This window comes from Hypomesus transpacificus, chromosome 1, assembly GCF_021917145.1.
Source record: "Hypomesus transpacificus isolate Combined female chromosome 1, fHypTra1, whole genome shotgun sequence".
Taxonomy (NCBI): Eukaryota; Metazoa; Chordata; class Actinopteri; order Osmeriformes; family Osmeridae; genus Hypomesus; species Hypomesus transpacificus.
Window position 1 is genome coordinate 11,718,743 of NC_061060.1, and position 21,416 is coordinate 11,740,158.

At 40.4% G+C, this 21,416-nt stretch overlaps 1 protein-coding gene and 1 long non-coding RNA gene across 2 annotated transcripts in view; one reads left to right on the plus strand and one right to left on the minus strand.

The window, feature by feature from the left end:
* LOC124470116 (neuroligin-3-like) overlaps window positions 1-21,416 on the plus strand; it is a 241,297-nt gene that overhangs the window by 169,223 nt on the left and 50,658 nt on the right. The gene's annotated exons all lie outside the window — the stretch shown is intronic.
* Window positions 12,244-13,298, minus strand: LOC124470125. Its single transcript, XR_006956373.1, has 2 exons — window positions 13,045-13,298; window positions 12,244-12,384 (listed from the first exon to the last, which is right to left on the minus strand). It is a non-coding gene; the product is annotated as an uncharacterized LOC124470125 (long non-coding RNA).

The window sequence follows — 21,416 nt, forward strand, 5'->3', positions numbered from 1 at the left end:
GCAGAACATTAGTTTAGCAGCTCGTTAACTTGGCTAACTGCTTTACTGCAAGGCAGCTGCAGAAACGCCACAAGCAAAGAGGCCAGGGTGAAAACCAGTGTTGGGTGTAACGCGTTGCAATGTAATGTAACGCGTTACAGTAGTCAGACTACTTTTGTTAGGTAATGAGTAAATTATTTAATTGAATGAGTCCGTTACTAGTTCCTTGTTCAAACAAGTAACGCGCTTAATTTAGTATTTTGGTCGCAAGCACTCAGCATGTAGCTAAAAGTCTAGGAAAGTTGAGGGTACTTTTCGCTAGGTACCTGCGAGTTGAGTTGCTTGTATTTTTATCTACGTTCCGTAGCACAGTTTAAGTACAAATTACGTTTTTGTGTCAAAAAGTGAAGCTAACGGTGGCTAACTTGCTAGCCACAATCACTGACGCTACTAACGTCACTAACGTCACTAACTCGTGTGATTACCTCTAGCAGAACATTAGTTTAGCAGCTCGTTAACTTGGCTAACTGCTTTACTGCAAGGCAGCTACAGAAAAGCCACAGGCAAAGAGGCCAGGGTGAAAACCAGTGTTGGGTGTAACGCGTTGCAATGTAATGTAACGCGTTACAGTAGTCAGACTACTTTTGTTAGGTAATGAGTAACTTATTTAATTGAATGAATCCGTTACTAGTTCCTTGTTCAAACAAGTAACGCGCTTAATTTAGTATTTTGGTCGCAAGCACTCAGCATGTAGCTAAAAGTCTAGGAAAGTTGAGGGTACTTTTCCTAGGTACCTGCGAAAACATCTTAATCTGCTCAACAGGTGGGTTCCCCTTCGTTGTTTTGGTGCGCCGTCTCACGAGACCAATTTACCCGGCGTCATGAAGCCGACCAGCTAAATAGTTATTTAACGCTTAAGACTTGCATGTACAGGCCTACGTAATGTCACATTAATTAATTTATTGAACTCAAGCTTGTGTGATGTGTTGCTGTATTGATCAGTGGTTTAGGATTATATTACAGTAAGTAAAATAGTCTGGTTCAGTACATAAGTGAACACCATTTTGTTACCATATACCTAGCTATAGCTTAGCTTCGTTTTGCTCCTAGATTCAAACCTAGCCCTGGTAAATTGTAGAGCTAGCTAACTACTAGACTTCTGCCTGGCATTTTACAATATTATTTATTGATTAAAGAGTTTCTTGATTCAAGAACTTCATGCAAATATTGCTTTTCATTATGGTGGATTATTACCTTGATCCGTCTTGCTGTATAATGAGGATTGATCATGTTATCTGCTAAATGACAACAACAACAAAAAGACTCAAATATGCGAGTGACACTGAATATTCAGTACAATATGTGAAGCCCGGGTATAACCTGAGGCTATGGTAGTGCTATAAAATTAATATTATACCCTAAGTATTGGCTGAATGGGGGAAACCAAGGTGCCAGACGCGCATTGTAGATTGTATTTATTTGGTCTTAAAACAAACAAGGTTGTGCATCCAGTATAGCGGTCAGCAAAATACGACTTCCCCCGTCACCCCCTCCTCTCCTCTCCTCAAACACACAGGTGAACAAGTTTAAATAGCATAACTTCCTCCGCCCCCCACCAGGTGCCCTAATAACCGCAACCTGGCTCTTACAATGGTACTTAAATAACTTGTGATAAAGTAATAGGATATGTTCTGGCAATGATATGCCTACCATCTGCTAATTGGGTGAAATGGTCAGCAGTTGATAGTAATGTCCATCACTCACGTATAGCGACTTCCTATTGGTGGAGACGGGGGATCGGAAAGAGAGACAAGGGAGAGAGCCCGCGAAACAGGAGAGTTAAAGGAGACATGAAATGCTGTTTTTGGATGCTTTTATATATGCCTTAGTGGTCCCCTAATACTGTATCTGAAGTCTCTTTCCCAAAATTCAGCCATGGAGCAGAATTATAGCCACTACAAGTAGTCCCACAATGAGCTTTCCTCAGAACACGCTGTTTTGGTGTCTGTAGCTTTAAATGCTAATGAGGAGGAGAGGGGCGGCAACATGCGCTAATGTTTACAACGGATGTATCGCAATGGCTCGTAGCCCCAGTTGCTGTAAGATGCCTCAAATTTAGTCATTCTCATCTGATCACCCTGGTTTGCAGAGGTGCACACTCATAGTCATTTCAATGAAGAGAAAGGCGGATATCGCGCGCCATAACACCAACAGCAGAACGGTTATCCAAATAACAAAGAAGTGTACAACACTGGCGTTACAGCGTTTGTATTCACACACATACTTGATGCCATCTATCTTTACATTAGCAACAGTAACTCAGCTGTTAGCTGCAGAGCTAATGTTACAGCCACATTCTAAGGGTAGCAAGCTAGGTAACCATATACAGTAAACCAACAAAATGATATAGCGTTAGTTAGCTTACTTGTCCAAGGTTTGTAGCTTGACCAAGGAGAGTTAGTAATGATCCAGAATTTTATTTCAGCAAGGTCAGTTGTGTATTGGCGCAAGTTGAGGAAACAGTAGAGGCTGAAATGTTTGGCGCAGACATACAAAACTTTGTGAAGTTGTGTCGGCGCAATTCCAGCGAAAATCAAGTTAAGATACTGGTTGTGCAGAAGCTTGGATGAAGGAACTAATAAAATTATTTTGTTTTGATTTGCACATCCAAGCACTGAGCAACTGTAATGCTTCGTTTGTTTGCTCGCCATGATGTCTCTCCAGGAAAAACCGATATAGCACTCGCCCTTGCACGGTGGCAGCTCAGTTTCTCATGGGCGGGCCAGATGATCTGAGCGGGCAAAGCACAGAGAGGGGAGGTAATCTTGCTCCTATCTTCGTCACTAGGAGGAGATTTTCAAACAGAGCAATTGAGCCTTCATTTTGTCAAAGGCGGAGAAGAACACGCAGGGCTTGGTTTACACTTATCGAAAATTCTAGCCACTGGGGGACCAAAGGCAGGCTAGGGGAACTCATATTAATGTTAAATAACCTCATAAAATTAAGTTTTCATGTCATGTCTCCTTTAAGACGATACCGACGGTGTGGAGAAAATGAGGAAGAAAGGAGTGCAATTGAAAAAGAAGACTATTACAGCAGTAGTTAGAAGGTTGAACCATTGTTAGTTTTTAGTTTACCTAAGGTTTTTGTTGTTTTCATTCAGCCAACGAAAGTGCGCAGTAATGTTCTGTTTTGGAGCTAGCTAGCTTGCTCAGCTTTGCGAAATTATAGCTAGTGCTAGCTAATCTAGATGCCTACTCGTGTTATTACGGTGTACCGCGGTCAGTGTACAAGAGAACCTGCTGCTCAAATAGCACCCGAGTAACCTGGGCACTCGTGGTTCCTTTGAGGCGACCTACGTGGGAGCCATGCCGCTGAATAGCGCTGCTAGCTACCGGAAACGTTAGCAGTTCCATTTTAGCTATGTGGGACGACCAGTTTGCCAGGAGCGATTGCCGGCTAGCTACCTAGGGTTGCTAACGGACAGACTAAAGGCAATATCAACTGTGCACGCGGCACAAACGTGGTGGTCGTGAGTAGCACAGTTAACAGGCCTGCAACAGGGTTTGACTGATAATTAGGATTCCTCCGTAAGGAGGAATCCTAATTAAACACAGAAAAACTGACTTAATATTTTAAAAAATGACTGATATAAAGCATATCGAATTTATCGCTAACCACACAGTAACTACCACACCACAAATGACCCACCATTATCCATAGGTGGCGCTATGGCCACCCCCCAATTGTCCATTTTCAAAGTGATGCCATTTGCATCCCATATGTCCCAAATTTCTGAAATTCATTACACATGCCTTATTTCTCATGAGGAACAAAAAAGCCTCTAGAACCTATAACGGCACCCCCACAAATCTACATTTTTTCAATGTAAGATGAAAAGTAGATTAATTGTGAATATTTAAAATATGTATGCTTGGCCAATTTCTAGAGCTTTTTCCCCAAATCCGATCTGTAATTTGTGTAAACAAACTTAGCCTTTTAAACCTCTAGGTTTAATTCTCTCTTTTATACATTTAAAGTTGGATTTGACATTTAACAGACATTTAATCATTTAGCAAGTTGTTTGACTCAAAAACCATAACAGTATATGGCCCCAACAGTACCAAGCTCCCACCTTCACTCCTTAGTCTAGTAGCCATTTTAGACTAGTAGGCATTAACAGCTAATTGTACTGTTAAAAGAAACAGAAGGTCTTCTGTTTCAGAACTATACAGTTGAATCAACCAAACACAGCTTGGTCATGTTATCATCTTCTTTGGCACATCTAAACTAAGGACTAGACTTTTAAGAAAGCATGACCAAAGCAATTTGGTGAGGGAGGGTTCCTTCATAAACAGTTGCCGACAAAGAATTTCAGACAATAACTTAAACATAGTCTTGCATTAAGAGTAGAGTCAACAAATTGAATAACTGTGCTAATGGTTGTTGAAACTCATTGCTCTGAGTTGGTGTATGTCAATTTAGGCAGAAGTCCATGTCTGGTGATATTTGACAACCTCAAACAACAGAGTCTGCCACTGGGACTAATGAAAAGGCTCTTGTTTTGATTTGCAATGCAACTATGGGAGGTTCTAGACCATTGGGGTGCCAAGCTGGGCCCAGGTGGGTATTCCAAGTAGCGGGTTTAATGAAAACTTTGAGTTGTTTAACCCTGAAAAGACGCATACTCCGAGTTCCACGTTCCAAAGAGAGGTAACGAAACCTTTTGGTAAGTTTCCATGGTATCTTACTCCTTGAAACTAACCTGCTCGTTTTCCATGCGAAACTCTGCGTTTCTACCGATCCCCTCCCACTTTCTTAGCCTGATAGCGTTGGCAGACACGGCATATCATTTCCTGGTTCAGCCGAGCGATCTCTAACTTATTGCGTCAATTTCCGGTTACATAGATTTTCCGCAATTTCCGGTTTTATCAAAAACCTTTGAAAGCATACTCCTCCTACAATTTTTGTCATATCTTCTTCAAAATGACCAGAGATGATCTTCAGACCAAGCCTCACAAAAGTTACCGAAAGGAATTTTGATCCTTACAACCGTTTGTCTGGTACAGCCAATCAAATTCGGCAACAAAGCAACTAAACAGGAAATTGGATCAAATCTCAGCAAATCTTTAAGATATCAAAACCAACGTTGGTATATCGGTGGAAGACACTACATCATGTTACCATGTGAAAAATTGACTTAATATCTTAAAAAATGACTGATATAAAGCAAATCGAATTTATCGCTAACGCTAAAATAATGCTTTACACATCCACCGGTCTAAAACGGATACTCTGATACTATCACTAGTTCATATGAAGACTCTCGAGAATGTTTAGTATTCAAATCTGAAAAAAAGTTGAATGTAAGATGAAAAGTCGATTTTTTGTGAATATTTTAAATATACATGCTTGGCTAATTTCAGAGCTTTTGGGCTAAATCCTCTCTCCCCTCCTCCTGCCTGCTCCAAATCCTCACACACTCAGCCTTCCCCTACACACGCGCGGGCTTGGCAAGACGCACACACAACATTTCAGGAGAGTGTGGGCTGACCAAGCCCCCACTAATTCCTTAGTCTCTAGCAAAGGCCTTGTGGATCTTGTGATCTTGGATCTTGTGGATCTCTTAACAAAAGCTGATCTTTTTGGTATTGCATTTCCGATTTTTTATGCAATGGTAAAAAGTAATACAAATCCTGAAACATTGATATATATATATTTCAGATGCCAAGTTTCATATAAAATAACAGACATAGAGCTATAAAAAAGAGAGAAAAACCAAAAGATAAAACATAGATAATACAGTGCATTAAAAAGTATGAAGACTTTTGTGCCATGTCGTCTTAAGTTCCAAGTAAATCGATAGCAGCCCCTTAGAGGGTTGACCAGTGCCTCTACTATTCAGTTCTCAGACTTGTCCAGTCGACACATGAAACCATACATCCGTTGTCTCAAGAGTGCCTTACAGGTTGGTACGTGCTTAGACACAAACAACTGACTAGCACTATGCCACCTAGGCACATTAAGTAGCAATCTAAAAGCATCATTGTAGGCTACTTTCAGTATCTGTATACTCCTTTTCCTGTACATAGACCACAAATGAGCAGTGTACAATGGTGTTATGTAGGTTCTAAACAGGGAAAATTTAACTGAATCTGAGCACATAGAAAACTTCCTTAATAACATACAGGCCTGAAAATATATTTTACAGCGTTGTCGATATATATCGTTGTCATCTGTCTAATCATCAGAAATGACATGGCCCAGATATTTTATTTCCTCACAAACACCAAACACCAAGGGGACTGCCAGATAAATAAAAGGTAGGGAAGGTTAATTTCCTGTCCTGATTACTTCTGACTATCATTATGTGGCTTTTCTTTGCATTATATTTTATATCATGATCTAAGCCATACTGAGAGCACACCCATAGCATCTGTTGCAACAGGCTGAGTGGAACCAGATCATCTGCGTACATCAGATGATTGACAATAGATTCACCAACAAGACAGCCTGTATTTGTCTTATTCAGCTGGATTGATAAGTTGTCCATATACACATTAAACGAAAATGGAAATAAAATTCCTCCTTGTCGAACTCCGTTGCCAACATGGAAAGGAGCTGATACAACATTGTCCCATTTAACATGAAAAGTTTGATTGGCATACCAGAACACCAAAATCCTCACAAGAGGTTTAGGGACACCTCTCGCTAGCAGCTTCATAAACAGTTTTTCATGACAAATTCGATCGAAAGCTTTGGAAGCATCAATAAAGCATAAAAATACAGATGAATTAAGACTTGTGTACCTGAGACAATCTCCTTCAGAGCATAGATACAGAGATCAGTACCATGTTTTCTTTTCAAACCAAACTGATTGTTTGCAGTCAGAATATACATTTCCAATTTCAATCAAATAATTCTCTCAAACACTTTGGACAAGATACTGGCCAATGCAATGGGTCGATAGTTGTCTATGCTGTTCAGTTTACCAGCCTTATCTTTAACAACAGGCACTAACAGTACTGACATAATAGAGTTTGATAGAACACCATGAACCATAAATCCAGTGAGACACATGGCTAGTAATGGACTGAGTCTATAACTTGCATTTTTTAGATGCTCTGCAGAAATGCAATCCATACCACAAGCTTTGTTGTTGTCTAGCATGTGGATGGCATCATAAATATTTACTGATCTAACTATCAAGTCTGCAGAGATACCTTTATATTCATTATCAATTCTCACTGTGTTACTTTTAACACAATTAAATAGTTTACTGTAGTGCTCACGCCATAGATCAGCAATCTTCTCTGGACAACTAACCCCCTCGATATCAGAAGGTAGGGGAGTTCTGTTATTATTTATGATCTTGACCTCCTTCCAGAAGTCAGTAAGATTGTTATTCTGCATCTTTCTGGCCAGCGAGTCTGCTCTCATTGTGTTTTCATTTATCTTAATAAAACAAGTGCATATTTAAATCTAGCATTTGTGAGTTTTTTGTTATCAAGCAGCACTCCCTGTCTGGGTCTGCCTGCCTCTGACCAGACTCTAAAGGCTTCTCTAGCAGCAGCATGTTGCTCAGACACAAACTCATTCCAGCCAGGCAGTGTGTTAGGGACCTTACTCTTGTGATTAATAAAAGGTTCACTGGAAGCATAAAGACATTTGACAATATAATTATACAAGGCACAGAGCTTTTCAGAATGATGTTTATCCTTGCAGTTCATATCCGTGCACATTAGGGCATCCCTAGGCAATTCAACATCACTAAGTAAGCTGTCAGTTAATAGAGAATATCTGTGCATAACCTCTTTGGTCAATTTTGACCAGTCCAGTTTTCTTGGGGGGCCAGCAACAAGGGTACACTCTCAACATTTAGCAGCATAGCAACTGGTATGTGATCAGTGGTGACCAGCCCATAATATATCTCTATACTTTCCAGTGAGTCATGAGCATCAGCTGTGGTCACAATATGGTCTAGCCAGGAAGTTGTGTGCCACGCTTCACTTACATAGGTAAAACTTGTATCAGGCAATAACGCTTGATATAATTAATTTAGTTTCATTACAGAACTGCTGCAGATGTTGTGCGAATAAACACTTCTCTGACATGTCAGCATTAAAATCACCCATGACATAGACACAACATGAACTAATGTCCTCTATGAAGGACTAAATAAAAGCTAACCTGTTCTGAAATTAATCCTCATGGTCATAGGATTCGTATGGTGTGTACACATTTAAAAGTGTCCATTTCTTTTCATTATGATTAAACTCCAACCCAATAGCTCAACGTCAGTCAACGTTAAGCCGCACCATCTTTACATATTGGAACATATTTTATGTTCCACAGTATAGCTACACCACCAGCTATCCTCCCATGAACCATTCTCATGCTGAGATCGGTAATGGACTCTCCAGCACCATGAAAGTTCTTGTGTAGGGAGTTCAATTTGTCCAGATCTTGCTTGGCCATCCAGGTTTCTTGAAGGCAGACAATGTCACTCTCGTCCAGCAATGTGTCCACCACCAAACGTCTTGATCTATCAGCAGCAGTATGTCCTACTCGGAGGCCACGAGCGTTGTAGGATACAACCCGCATTAATGTTCTACCACGGACCCATCAGGGCAGCTGGCCGGTGTGTCTGTCTCCCTGGTCTCTATAGATAGGCCTACATTCATCCCAGCATCATGACTGAGCTGAAGCTCAGTACCCTGAGAGCGGGGGGTTTGCTCTGGTCTAGCTTTTTTGAAAGTATAGACCAGGAGTAATTACCACACCACAACTGGCCCACCATTACCCATAGGTGGCGATACATTCCACGCCCTAAAGCACAAAGATACAAGGTTTTCTGGAATGGATAGGCTCACCAAGCCCCCTCCCTTCACTCCTTGGGTTAAAATAAAGGCCCTTGTGGATCTTGATGCTATTGCATTTCAGATTTGGTATCCCATTGGTAATTCTGCAGCATAGATTTTTCTATACAGTTACAATTTGTCAAGAATATACATTTTTCAATGGTTCGCAATGTTTGGAGGAATCCGCCATTACTGCTTGCAGTTATATTTGAAATTATATTTGGTCTTCTTTATTGCCTACAAATAGAAATCCAACAATGAGTAGCCTATTTCTATCGGCTATTGTTCCTACAATTTACATGATTCATATGATTCCTACAATTTACATGATGTAGGCTACCGTCCTGTAACTGTTATTTCAGCAAATCTATTTCAACATTGTTGGGGGTCAATTTATTGGCCAAACAACCAAAACTAATTCCCCTATGGTTTGAAGGAAGATAGTAAACTGAACAGTGTATTAACATTAACCAAATAATGCCAATACCAATGGAATTACAGTTATTTGACTCTTTGGGTTAAATCAGAGCAAGACTGGTCAAATGAAGGTTAAATAATATAATCATTTTATCATATTGCAAATGAATGCAATCAATTAAGTTAACTCTTATGCCTACTCTACCATGATTATTGTAAACCAGAGATAGAAAGCATGAGGTGAGGTAGAAGGAGTAGGCCTAGGCCAAGCCAGAGCTGAGGAGAAGGTCTCAGGTGATCAAGAATCCACAGAACAATGCTTCACAATTCCTTTTATACCCAAGAACAACTACAATCACACCAGAATCTTGACCCTTACTTATCAACATGTCTAGCAATGCTACAGTAAGTTACAAAGATGTGAGAGCCATCAAGTTGAGACTCCATCCAGTAACTCCATATTTTACCATATGAGAGGTGGGGGCAGGTAGATAGCCTTACAAAATCAGCCTTTATTCTTCTGCCCTAAGTACAACATCTCTTGTTCAAAATAGAAATTCAGCAAATTCAACAATTAAAATTAATGTAGGTTATTGTTCCTACAATTAACATCACCTGTGACCATGCATCCTCCCGTAACTGGTGTTCCTGTAATTTTTTGGGGAGATTAGCCTTTATTCTGCTACCTTAAGTAGGCCTACACCATCTCTTGGTCAGTTTTTGGCACTTTCTTCACGAGGTGCAATTTGTACAACTCATTTACTTGTAACGGGGTATACATGAGATTAGCTACATTTCACAGTTCCACATGCAAAATTCACTTGCCATTAAATGAATATCTCACTGTATACAGCATCCATGCTCAACAGGATCAGAATGTGCAAATCGTTTTTTTAATATTAATTATTCTCACAATGTCAGTGTAACTGAAAATTCCGTACAAGCCTGTAGCCTAAATAAAAGTAGATGTTGAGAGAACTACCAGTAGCTACATACATAATTCTTTGCATCCATTTCTGCGGAAGCAGTCATATGTCTCTTCGTCACCTTAATCATCATCATCATCCTCATCTTTTGATGAGAAACATTCTGTTGGGGGAAACTGCTACTATAAATTGAAATAAGCACCAATTGATGTTTACTTAGTATCATGTCGAATATGATTAAAACTAAGGTGACGTCGAGGCTACTATCACAAGCGTATAGCCTAAGCAAAATATGCGTAGTATGTTTTTACATTTAACAAAACATTGAACACTTTTTCTCCTGTAATATTAACAAACAGTGGGGTTAAATGTTCCATTAATGGACTGGCTATTGCCTTCAAATGTATGCATTGACTCGGCAGCAATTGTCTCCCACGCCACTTGTATACGCTGCTACAGCCGTGTTGCTTTTTTCCTGAAATATGTGCTCGACCATAAACACGAAATAAAACTTGTATCTAAAGTTTGGTGGAGTATGCAAAGTTTTTTTCGTTGTGTGCCATGGTGGATCCTAGAATCGGAGCTCCATTGATGTTGGCTTTTAATAGTTCTCATCCCCACGCTTAACTCTGAGTTGACGTACTCCTTGAGTTAACAAATTCATATCAGTTTTTCTGGAACCGAATTTTCAGAGTTTCCCATGTTAGAGTAACTCAACTCAGAGTTCAGGGTTAATCTCAGAGTTTGTTAAACCCGCTACCTGGAATACCCCCCCCCCCCCCCCATGTACTGTTAGAAAGGCCAGTTACATTAAAGATTATTGTTGTCAAATAGTTTTCTTCCCAGCATTGCAGGCACTAACAAAAGCAGTGTTGCCCAGAAATGTTTCATAGGAGTGGCGAAAAAGAGAAGCAGAACAGTGGAACACCATCTCACTACCATTATCTCTTATTCACTCTCATCTGTGTTGTATATCTGTAACTGGTATAGTACGGGACTACATGAAAGTTTCAAAGTCAAAGTGTAGTAGCGTAGAATAGAGGAACTGGGTGTACAAGCTTCTGCTTGTGGAATGAATGCTCCGTGACATGTTTTATAAAACTTGAAAAGTCTCCCTTTAATTGTGGTGTGTGTCCAGTATATAACGTCTAGCCCTGCTTTATCCTACCGCCCTGCTCCCCGGCCCCTTGTCGTAGCCTCATCTCCATGCCCATAACATTACGCCATTAACTAGATCCAGTAACACGACACTGGAAAATGTGTGCTGATGTGGAAAGTCCCCAAAAACAGCAGAAAACAAGGAAAATATTAATCCACCAGTCATTTTTACATTTTAAATATGGAGACATCTATTGGAACTAGTGGTAACTCCTTTGTTGTACACCCAACACATATTGGGCTACTTTACAGGCATTTTGGGTTGGTTTGAAGTAGATTTATTGTGAATATTAGAAATATGCATGCTTGGCTAATTGCTAGGTATTCTTCCAAATGCGCCTGCATCAAATTCTCACGCACATTTGCGCAAGCTTAGGGACTCGCACACACATTCAAGGAGTTTTGCTTTAGCTCACTGTCATTGTTAATGCCATCATTGTGGTCTTAACTGATACCCAGCTAACAAAATGACGTCCCCAGGACATCCCCTGAACGTCCCTGAATGTTATCAGGACGTCGCAAGGGAACATCGCAGACAAACGTCCCCGGGACGTCCATGTAACGTCCTCATAACATTTAGGGGACGTTCAGGGGGCGTTTGTCTGCGACGTCATGGGGACGTTCCCTTGCGACGTCCTGATAACTTTTGCATACCAAATGCAGAATCAATTTCTCAACCTTAATTTACAGTCACATTTATGCATTTAATGGATATTTGTTGTATACATAATATAAAATGCATATTAACCTATAGTGCAAAACTAAACTGAATGTGTTCACTTAAACTCAACAAGGTAATTTGACATCTTTTTTTTTTTTATCAACTTTAAGTATAACAGGCTGCTGCTAAGTATTGTGTATTGTAACTTATTATGTGTATGCTTGTAGAAGAAAAAACACGATTTATAGTATAAACAAACACTTTATTCAAATACATGTCAATAGCCTGAATTAATTTTCTTATATTTCTATTGTGTCAACCCTTCCTCATTCCCTCCCTACTCCTCCTAATCGTCCTCCACCAGTTCGTCCGGAATCAACACCTGCAACATGAATTAGCTACAGTTAGACAGCAGATCAAATGCAAAGAACATTAAGTGGAAGTGTATTTTATCCATATGCTCCTGGAGTTATTTTTAGGACCGTAACAAGTGAAACGGAAAGCTTCCCTGACCTTCAGTATCCAGATATTTACAACCATCTAGCTAGAGCTAATCAACTTTCCTTCATCTAGCTACTCATCGTGAACATTTGTCCAATGTAGCATATCATTATGCTACTTTTCTTGCAAAACGTCTTGGTTTATTGTAGCTCTAGTCTAACTGTCCAAAACGAGCTACTCTATAGTACAGTAGAGCTAACGCTACTTGACTAGCTAGAGCTGTAGCCTTCACCTGTCCAAAAGTAGCTTCAGCTGTTTTGTATTTTCTGTATCCTTAAACAGACGACACCACTAGTGTGTAGGCATCCGATTTAAAGCTAGCTAGTTAGTGCTATCCAGAACATTGTTAACTACTGTACAAATTAAGATGATACTGTACGACGTCTCAATTTAGCCGACTTAGAAAACTATCTTAGTACCAACTCAAATTGGCTAGAAATTAATACACATTAATTTTCGATATGGCTATTTCATGTTGGATAAACATACAAATACATAGATAGTAGAGCTAAAGTTTGTATTAAAACATATTTAACGCTACCTCAAATTCTGTCCTTCGGGTGGCCCACGTTCACAGGAGTGCGCTAAATTACTCTCAACTAGCCAACTACACCAAAAACACTATTAAAAACACAAAAACAAAGAACTAAACTATCGACACTAAAACTTAAGTTGAAGATATATCTACACAAATTGATTATCAAACCGTATTATAGCTATAAATGAAGGATGCGGGATCAAAAAGTTTAGCTGTCTCTCAACGACTTCGACTTCACTCAACAACAGGGTTCACGTCACGAGCAGTGACGTCCGCAAGGAACATTTCTAGAGACACAGCTGGTGCTTGGATAGGCTGGATCAAGCTTAGATGTTTGGTTTCAGTACATCCCCAAATTATTTGACTATAATGTATTACTTCGCTCAAATGCAAGTATTGGTACCATACATAAACAATTGATTTAATACTGTACAGTTTCCAGAGTGACAGTAGGCTATAGCTCGAGCAATTTCACATCACAGAATGACACACAAACGAAAATATCAGTTCGGAATTTAGATGGTTACGTTATGACCAACGAATGACGTTCTGGAACCCCCCAAAAGTTTTAAACATATTGTCATATCATAACCAACCAGGGACGTTCCTGGAACGTCCCAAATGTCCCCCGAAATTGTTTAACATAATGTAATATCATAACCAACCAGGGACGTTCCTAGGACGTTCCTGGAACGTCCCGAATGTCCCCGATTTCTTTTTAACACAACGTTGTATCATAACCAACCAGGGACGTTCCTGGGACGTTTCTGGAACGTCCCGAATGTCCCAGAATTTTTTCAACATAACGTTGTATCATAACCAACCAGGGACGTTCCTGGAACGTCCCCTGAAAGTAAAAAAAATAAATGTCTAAATTGTGACCTTTTAGGAACTTTAATAACGTCCTAAGGACGTCCTAAGGATAACGTCACGGTATGACCTATAGGGGACCAAATAGGAACGTCACCAAACGTCCCCATGACGTCCCTTGTTAGCTGGGTATAACGTTGCATAACCTTAACAATATTGTGGTTATCAGACATGATTTATTTATCTTTGTCTTTGCTCCAGAAGAACATGTCAACAATCTATAATGATGCCTTAACATGCCACAATATCACTAAATATATTAGGCTATAATTACGTTTGTCTTGCTATGAACATATTATTATTCATTACAAAATATAAATCTGCTTTAAAATAACGGAAATCAACAACTATTTAAACAACCGTCATGTATGTGTGCAACCATTTGTAAAACTGGCTACATCAAGGCAGGCGCACTGTAGATTATTAGACATTTCTAGGCAACTTTTCTTCGGATTGGTTTCAAACTTTGCAAAATCTGCATTTTTTGGGGGGGGGGGGAAACTAGGTAAAGTAGTGTGAGTCAGGTTCTAGAATTGAACCAAATTTTTTGCGGAAGATAGGATTGGATAATTGACTGGAGTTAATAGAATAAAGTCGACAGGTCAGGTACCAAATCGGAAATGCAATACCACCAACACACCGGTGCCGTTACCTCAAACTGAGGGGCCAGGGTCTGAGGTGAACACAAGATAAATACCACCTTCATTACCGAGAGAAGAACAATCTTTCATTCGATAGCTTTTTCGATTTTTGTTTACATTTGACCGCACAGTAAGTAAGGAAAGCAGAACTATAACAGCGACACACAAAATGTATTATAGCATTTTAATTCGTATGATAACTTGAACACGATTTTATAGCCTACTGTTTTTACGCTTCTTTTAGCTGAGCCAAGAATTTGTGTTTGCTAGTTGAAAGTATGTATTGCAGCGTAGTTAAGCAATAAGCCCCAAGAGGCCGTGGTTTACGCTGATTTTAGAACAGGTAAGGGGAGTGCCGAAAACCCCCTTACCTGTTCTAAAATCAGCGTAAACCACGGACTCGCGGGGCTTATTGCTTTTCTAAAACTGTTGCTACAAATATTTGATATTGTGTCATCAATAAAAACAATTAGAAACAAAATAGTTTAATCATAAACCGTCATTCTTCCGCTACTACAAAGTATAGTTCCTACATAAATCGTTGCCACGCAACAGCCAGATGGACATCTTTGCCGTCTTTTTCAATTTGAAATATTCGATGCGCAGTAATATGGAATGTTAAAGATTGTTATGAGGACAACCTGTGAGGTTATGCTGGATTTTACAACGGCATGGAATGCGATATAGCCAATCACAATCAAGGATGGGAACAACCAGTTTTAGAACAAGCTATAACCCTCAACATATAGGCTATTTTGCTTCTGTGGACGGCGTTTTGAATTAATGTAGTGTACGTACCTACGCTTGTGTTATTATATTTCTAGCTACATGTCATTGTTGATGTAATTTTGTTTGTGTGTTCCAAGTTTTTTTGACGGTCTTCACATCGTGAGTTATTCTTTTGGAAACTGTAGCTCTGTAGCCTAGTTTTCTGCATATTTAGAGCTACCTAGCATTAAACAAGTAGCAATGGTACCATGGTTATTTTACTTGCTAGCTTTGTTTGGGTTCATGGTTTGATCGTTTAGGAATATTGACATTTTGTACTATGCTGCACAATTTCCTATCTCTTGATAAAATTGTATATTTGTATCTATTTTGTACACTAAATTGCCAAAGTATTCGCTCGGTTGCCTTTACACGCTCATGAACGTGAGTGACATCCCATTCTTAAACCATAGGATTTAATATGATGTCGGCCCACCCTTTGCAGCTATAATAGCTTCAACTCGTCTAGGAAGGCTTTCCACAAGGTTTAAGAGTTTTATGGAAATGTTTACCATTATTCCAGAAGTGCATTTGTGAGTTTAAACACTGATGTCGAACAAGCGCCTGGCTCGCAGTCTCTGCTGTAATTCATCTCAAAGGTGTTGTATTGGGTTGAGGTCAGGCCACTCAAGTTCGTCCACACCAAACTCGCTCATCCATGTGTGTTTATGGGCCCTGCTTTGTGCACTGGTGCACAGTCATGTTAGAACAGGAAGGGGCCATATCCAAACTGTTCCCACAAAGTTTGGAGCATCAAATTGTTCAAAATGTTGGTGAATTAATATCGCTGTATTGTATACAATATGTCTATCTATCTATCGATCTATCCACACCTATAGGCCTTAATGTAATTGTCGTCCTTACATTACATACACATCCTTTACTAAAGTGTATCTTCCCTTTCATAAAGTTATTGTTGTAATCAAAGCGTTTAAAGAATGGATCTCTGCATGATGGGCCTGACCAGAGCACAGGTGGCCTGACAGAACACGCTTCAAAGTTGTCACTTTCAAAAGGGTGGCATTTTAACCCTGTTTGTCCAAAGTGGACTATGTCTAAAAGTTGGTAGGCATGTCTTATATTGCTCATGGGGAACAAAAGAGTATCAAGAACCCATAATGTCGGCAGCATGGATATTTCTCTACAGTGACAATTTGTGAAGAATTTCAGAAAATGACTTAAAATCAGCAATTGATCCAATTGTCTTGAAATGTTGTGTACATGTATGAAATACATATCTGTGTCATGTCAATTTGGTAATGCTTTGCAATGTTAAGGAGGAACCCGCCATTGCTGCCTGCAGCTAGATTTGTTAGTTTTATTCTTTATTAGGATTCCTCCGTAAGGAGGAAACCTATTGTTATGGTAAGTATTGTATATTTTTTTTCTTGTACCATGGAAGTCAATGGCAGCCCCTAGAACCATATGGTAACTTTTTGTGAAATTTGGCACACTCATTAAGGACAGTCACTTCTATGCTTACACCAAGTTTCATGTCTTCCATTAGACCACTCTAGCGCCTTTGAACCGTATGACTGATTTTCAAAAATGCAGTGCCCCCCCCCCCCCCCCCCCCCCCCCCCCCCCCCGTGGGCTCATACAGTCCAGTAGCGTCACAGTGCATTTCCCCCTGTTGAAGCCCAGCTGCGATTATGTCCCGCCCACGGACGCTCAGCGTCTCTGGGGGTGAATGGAGGAGTGGGCTGGCCTGGACGCTGGGCTTCTGCATGATGATTGGCGGGTCTGTCGAAAGACAGCATCTCGTTTTAATTGTCAGCGGTTTTGTACTATAAAAAGTCGCAGAAGCTATTCAAGCTCAGTCCCATCGCGGAATTTCGCGGATAAGAGATAAGGAAGGTTTTGGTTTGGTTAGCTGGTTATTTAGCTATATCGGTTGCCTTTCGTTGAAACGTGTTAAACTTTTCATAAAGTCAATAAGCTTGACAATGTTACTTTTAGTCAACCAACCAATCACAGTCTAGTTACTCATCCAGGTTGTGGATAGTACATCTGTAGTGGACAGATTTAGTGTTAGCCAGAGTCAGGATCCATTGTGCCTATATATGCTCCTTTAATCCAGCCTCCTCCTGGGAGCAACTGGTTCCCCTTATTCGATTTTACATCTGTTTTACTTAAGTTATTCTTATAAACGTTGTTCAGTAATCTTGTTTACATAAAGTGTAGCGTGGGATGTGTGCTGCTATATGTTTAACATTTGCCAAATTCATTCATTTAGATGGTGGTCAGCTCAAGTCCACAGCTCCACCCCCCGTACACCAAACTCCCTTCACCCTGGCTGCCAGGAGGATGCCATCTGATAAAGTGAAAGGGTTGCATTCCTTTGCAACAGTTGAATCACCATGGTTTAGGGAGATGACCAAGGCCCTCAATCCACATTACACCCCCCCTGGCAGGACTGTTCTGTCCAACACCCTCATCCCTGCATGGTATGAGGTGGAGAGGCAGAATGTTATAACAGAGCTGGCAAATGTGGGCAAGGTAACCATCACAAGTGATGGCTGGACTAGCTTAGCGCAGGACCACTACATAACAGTACCAGCCCATTACAGCAGCCAAGGCAAACTTCACCAAAAGGTCTTGCGGACCAAAGCTGTCTTCCAGGCACAGACGGGGGAAACAGTGGCAGTGGAGATTGGGGAGGTGTTGGAAGAGTTTGGCATTGCGCCCAAGGTGGTTGTGATGACCGTGGACAATGCGTCCAACATGGATGTTGCTGCAAAGAGGCTAAATATCCTCAAACTTGGATGCTTTGCCCACACCCTCAACTTGGCAGCGCAAAAAGTCTACAGCATTGCCACAGTGACCCGGTGGGCAGCAAAATTAAGAGTGGTCATCGTATGGATGAAGCGGTCTACAATGTCCAACACTGTGCTGAAGAGAAGCAGCTCCTCCTCAAACTTCCTCAGTACACCATCATCTCTCTTCCTGATGGTTGAGAGATTCCTCGAACAGTATCCGGCTCTCCAAGCTGCAGTGTTGGATACACGGCTGAGAAAGCCAATGGAGAGACAAACTGGATAGGATCACAGATGATGACTTCATTAAAGCAGAAGAGTTTATCAAGGTCATGAAGGTCCTGTACACCTCTACACTGTGTGTATCGAGCGAGAAAAGCCCCACCTGCGGTCAGATCCTTCCGATACTCAAGAAACTGAAAGACCACTTCACAGTTCAGGAAGAAGACTCTCTTTTTGTGTCTGGCATTAAACAGAAGGTTTGGGCTGACCTCTCTGGACGTTACCAGAAGGACACCATACAGGAGTTCCTGGAAGAGGTGACTGCGATGGACCCCAGGTTCAAAGCCAAGAGTGACAGGGACACCACCTGGGACCGTTTGCAGGAGGCAGCTAAAGCCGCCAATGCTACAGAAGCGGAAGCGGTCCCACTCCCAGACCTCAAGGACAGTGACATAAGGAGGAGGCAGAGTATGATAATGATGACACACTGATCTCAGAGGAAGAATAAGCGAATCCTCCAGTTACAGTCACTCCACTGCAGCCTAAGACAGCTTTGAAGGAGCTGTTTGCTGAGGAAGAGAGAGAGCTATGGACCATCCAGCCGAACAACTTGCCCAGCACTCAGAGAGTCCGTCAAGAGATGCAGCTCTACAGAGGCCTGCCTCCGATACTTATGGCGGAAGACCCTGTCCTCTGGTGGTGGGGAAAGAGAGACACCCTGCCCCTGCTAGCTGAACTCTCTTACAGCTACCTTTGTGCTCAAGCCTCTTCCACCCCTTCAGAGAGTGTGTTCTCCACTGCTGGGGACACAATAAGCCAGGAGCAATCCAGGATCATGCCTGACAAGGCGGACATGCACATTTTTCTGCTGAAAAACCACTGTTAAGAAGAGCTGTCAATTTCTTTTTTTTCTTTTTGTTGTGTAAAGCATAATATTTATTTTATTTATGTATATTATTTATTTTCTTTGTTGTTGGAAGAAACATGTTGGACATTTTGCTGCTGATATTATTTTACTGTTCTCATAGTTATACATTATGTTGAAATCGGAAATTAAAGACTCACAGTTTTTGCAATAGAAGCAATAACAGTTCTGTTAAGAATTTATTGTCTCGTCTTTCCACCAAATAGAAAAATATCGATAGTGGTATCGATAAAGACTCGAATCGTTACGCAGTCTCGAAAATGGTATCGATATCGATAAAAATTAACGATACCCATCCCTACAATTGGCTGCAGAACTACTCCATAGCCTACTTGGTCGGTGTTATTAGTCAAAATAGCAAAGAAATCTGTGGTATGGCAGCATTTCATTAAAGTACATTTACAAAGTGCCGGGTGACTCGAAAAACGTTGAATGCAAACTCTGCCAACAACGGTTTACTTTTTATAGTTCGACGTCGAATATGATGTAGCCTAACACCTAAAAAACGCAAGTTGGCCTAGCCCTACTTCGCTCATGCTAACGCGCTGGGTTGAAAAATGAATATGCCTATTATAAGAATCACATCCAAATCGAATGACATCTTCTCCGGCCAAGCCAACAAAATATTTATCTTTTGCACCGTTCCCCACTCAGCTTCTACTTAAGTTCGCATGCTGCAAGTTCAGGCAGGGATAAGCGCTCTGACGATTTGCATGTTAAACAAACAATATTTTTTATTTGTATTACATTGTAAGAGATACTAAATACCATTGGCATTCGGTTACAACAGGACTGGTGATACAAGTCTTATTATTAGTAGGCTATTAGCACTGAATCTGCAATATCCAGCAGCCATTGAGTCAGATGGCGAAAATGTTGGTACGAAAAAAGCTTTTCAAATTTCGATTAATCGATTTTCAGACGTTTCAGTCGATTCTTGGTCGACCAAAGAAAATCTTAGTCGGGGACAACCCTAGACTGGAGCATTAGGACATAAGTAAGAACAGCTGGATTCTGGGAAAAACACTTAGATATTGGGAAATAGTAGTTATGAGAGGTGCCAGAACTTCGGAAGAAGGATAGGATAGTTTGGGTAGAATAATCTGGAGTATATTCAAGATTTTTTGACACAATTTTGAAAAAAGTTAAGATTTGTGAGGATTAAGTTATTTTCAAAGATTAGTGATTTTCTATCATTTTATTTGAAACTTAATTGAAAAAGTAAAGGCTGTGGAAGTATACCAGACACTAAGATACTCTGGTGTCTATTTGAGGTTTTATATTCCAAAAGATAGTATAAAAGTCTAAATGTTTCAAAATGGTATGGGTTGTTTTCACCCGGTCCCTAACGCGATGCTGCAAAGTAGCCTCTTCCGAATGTGAGACGAATGTAGAATATGAAACTAACTTCACGTCAGTCAATTAACACACTGTTTTTATGTATTTAGTGTGAAATGCTCCCACCCCTTGGATTAAGCTTTGTGTTTTCGGTTAAACTGCTTTGATTTTACAAGCGTTGATTGGGATCTTGCGTAAAAAATTTTCGGGATTATCAACCTTAATTAATGCAGTGACTAATAAAGTAAATTGTTAAAACTCAAACTCTAGATTTACTGGGGCAGAGCAGATTTATACTGAGCACGTGCCCCTTTAAAAAGGGTCTAACAACATCCTTGTGTTAAGTTATGTTTAATAAACAAATACAATAAAAAAAAAACACTGTGCTCCTACATTTTTTCATTTAGGAGCACATGTACTCCTTGGCGGCAAACATTAGCGTAGAGCCCTGATACCCACTATTTATTAATTAAAACTACTTCAGCATAATTGCACCTAAAATACAAACGTGAGCAAAGGCAGCAATCGCTATCGAATCAAAAGACGTACAATTTCGCTAGTAGGAGAAGAATACAACCAACGAAAATCACCAGTTAACTTAATTTAAATTTGCAAGAACTATAGACTAATACAATAACAGGCTTAAATGGATTGACAACGTAAGTTATATGACTTACAGTTCTAAAGGACGCACACACGCAATCTCCACTGCGCTGTTTTTGTACAGCCCTATTTCTGATACCGTGGGGGCAGAAATGTAGCTGTGGCGGACCGCCACGGCAAAATCAACATAGGGGAAACACTGAGTACAGTAGCTAACAAAAACATCTCGACAGCTGTTTAGGAAGTCAAACA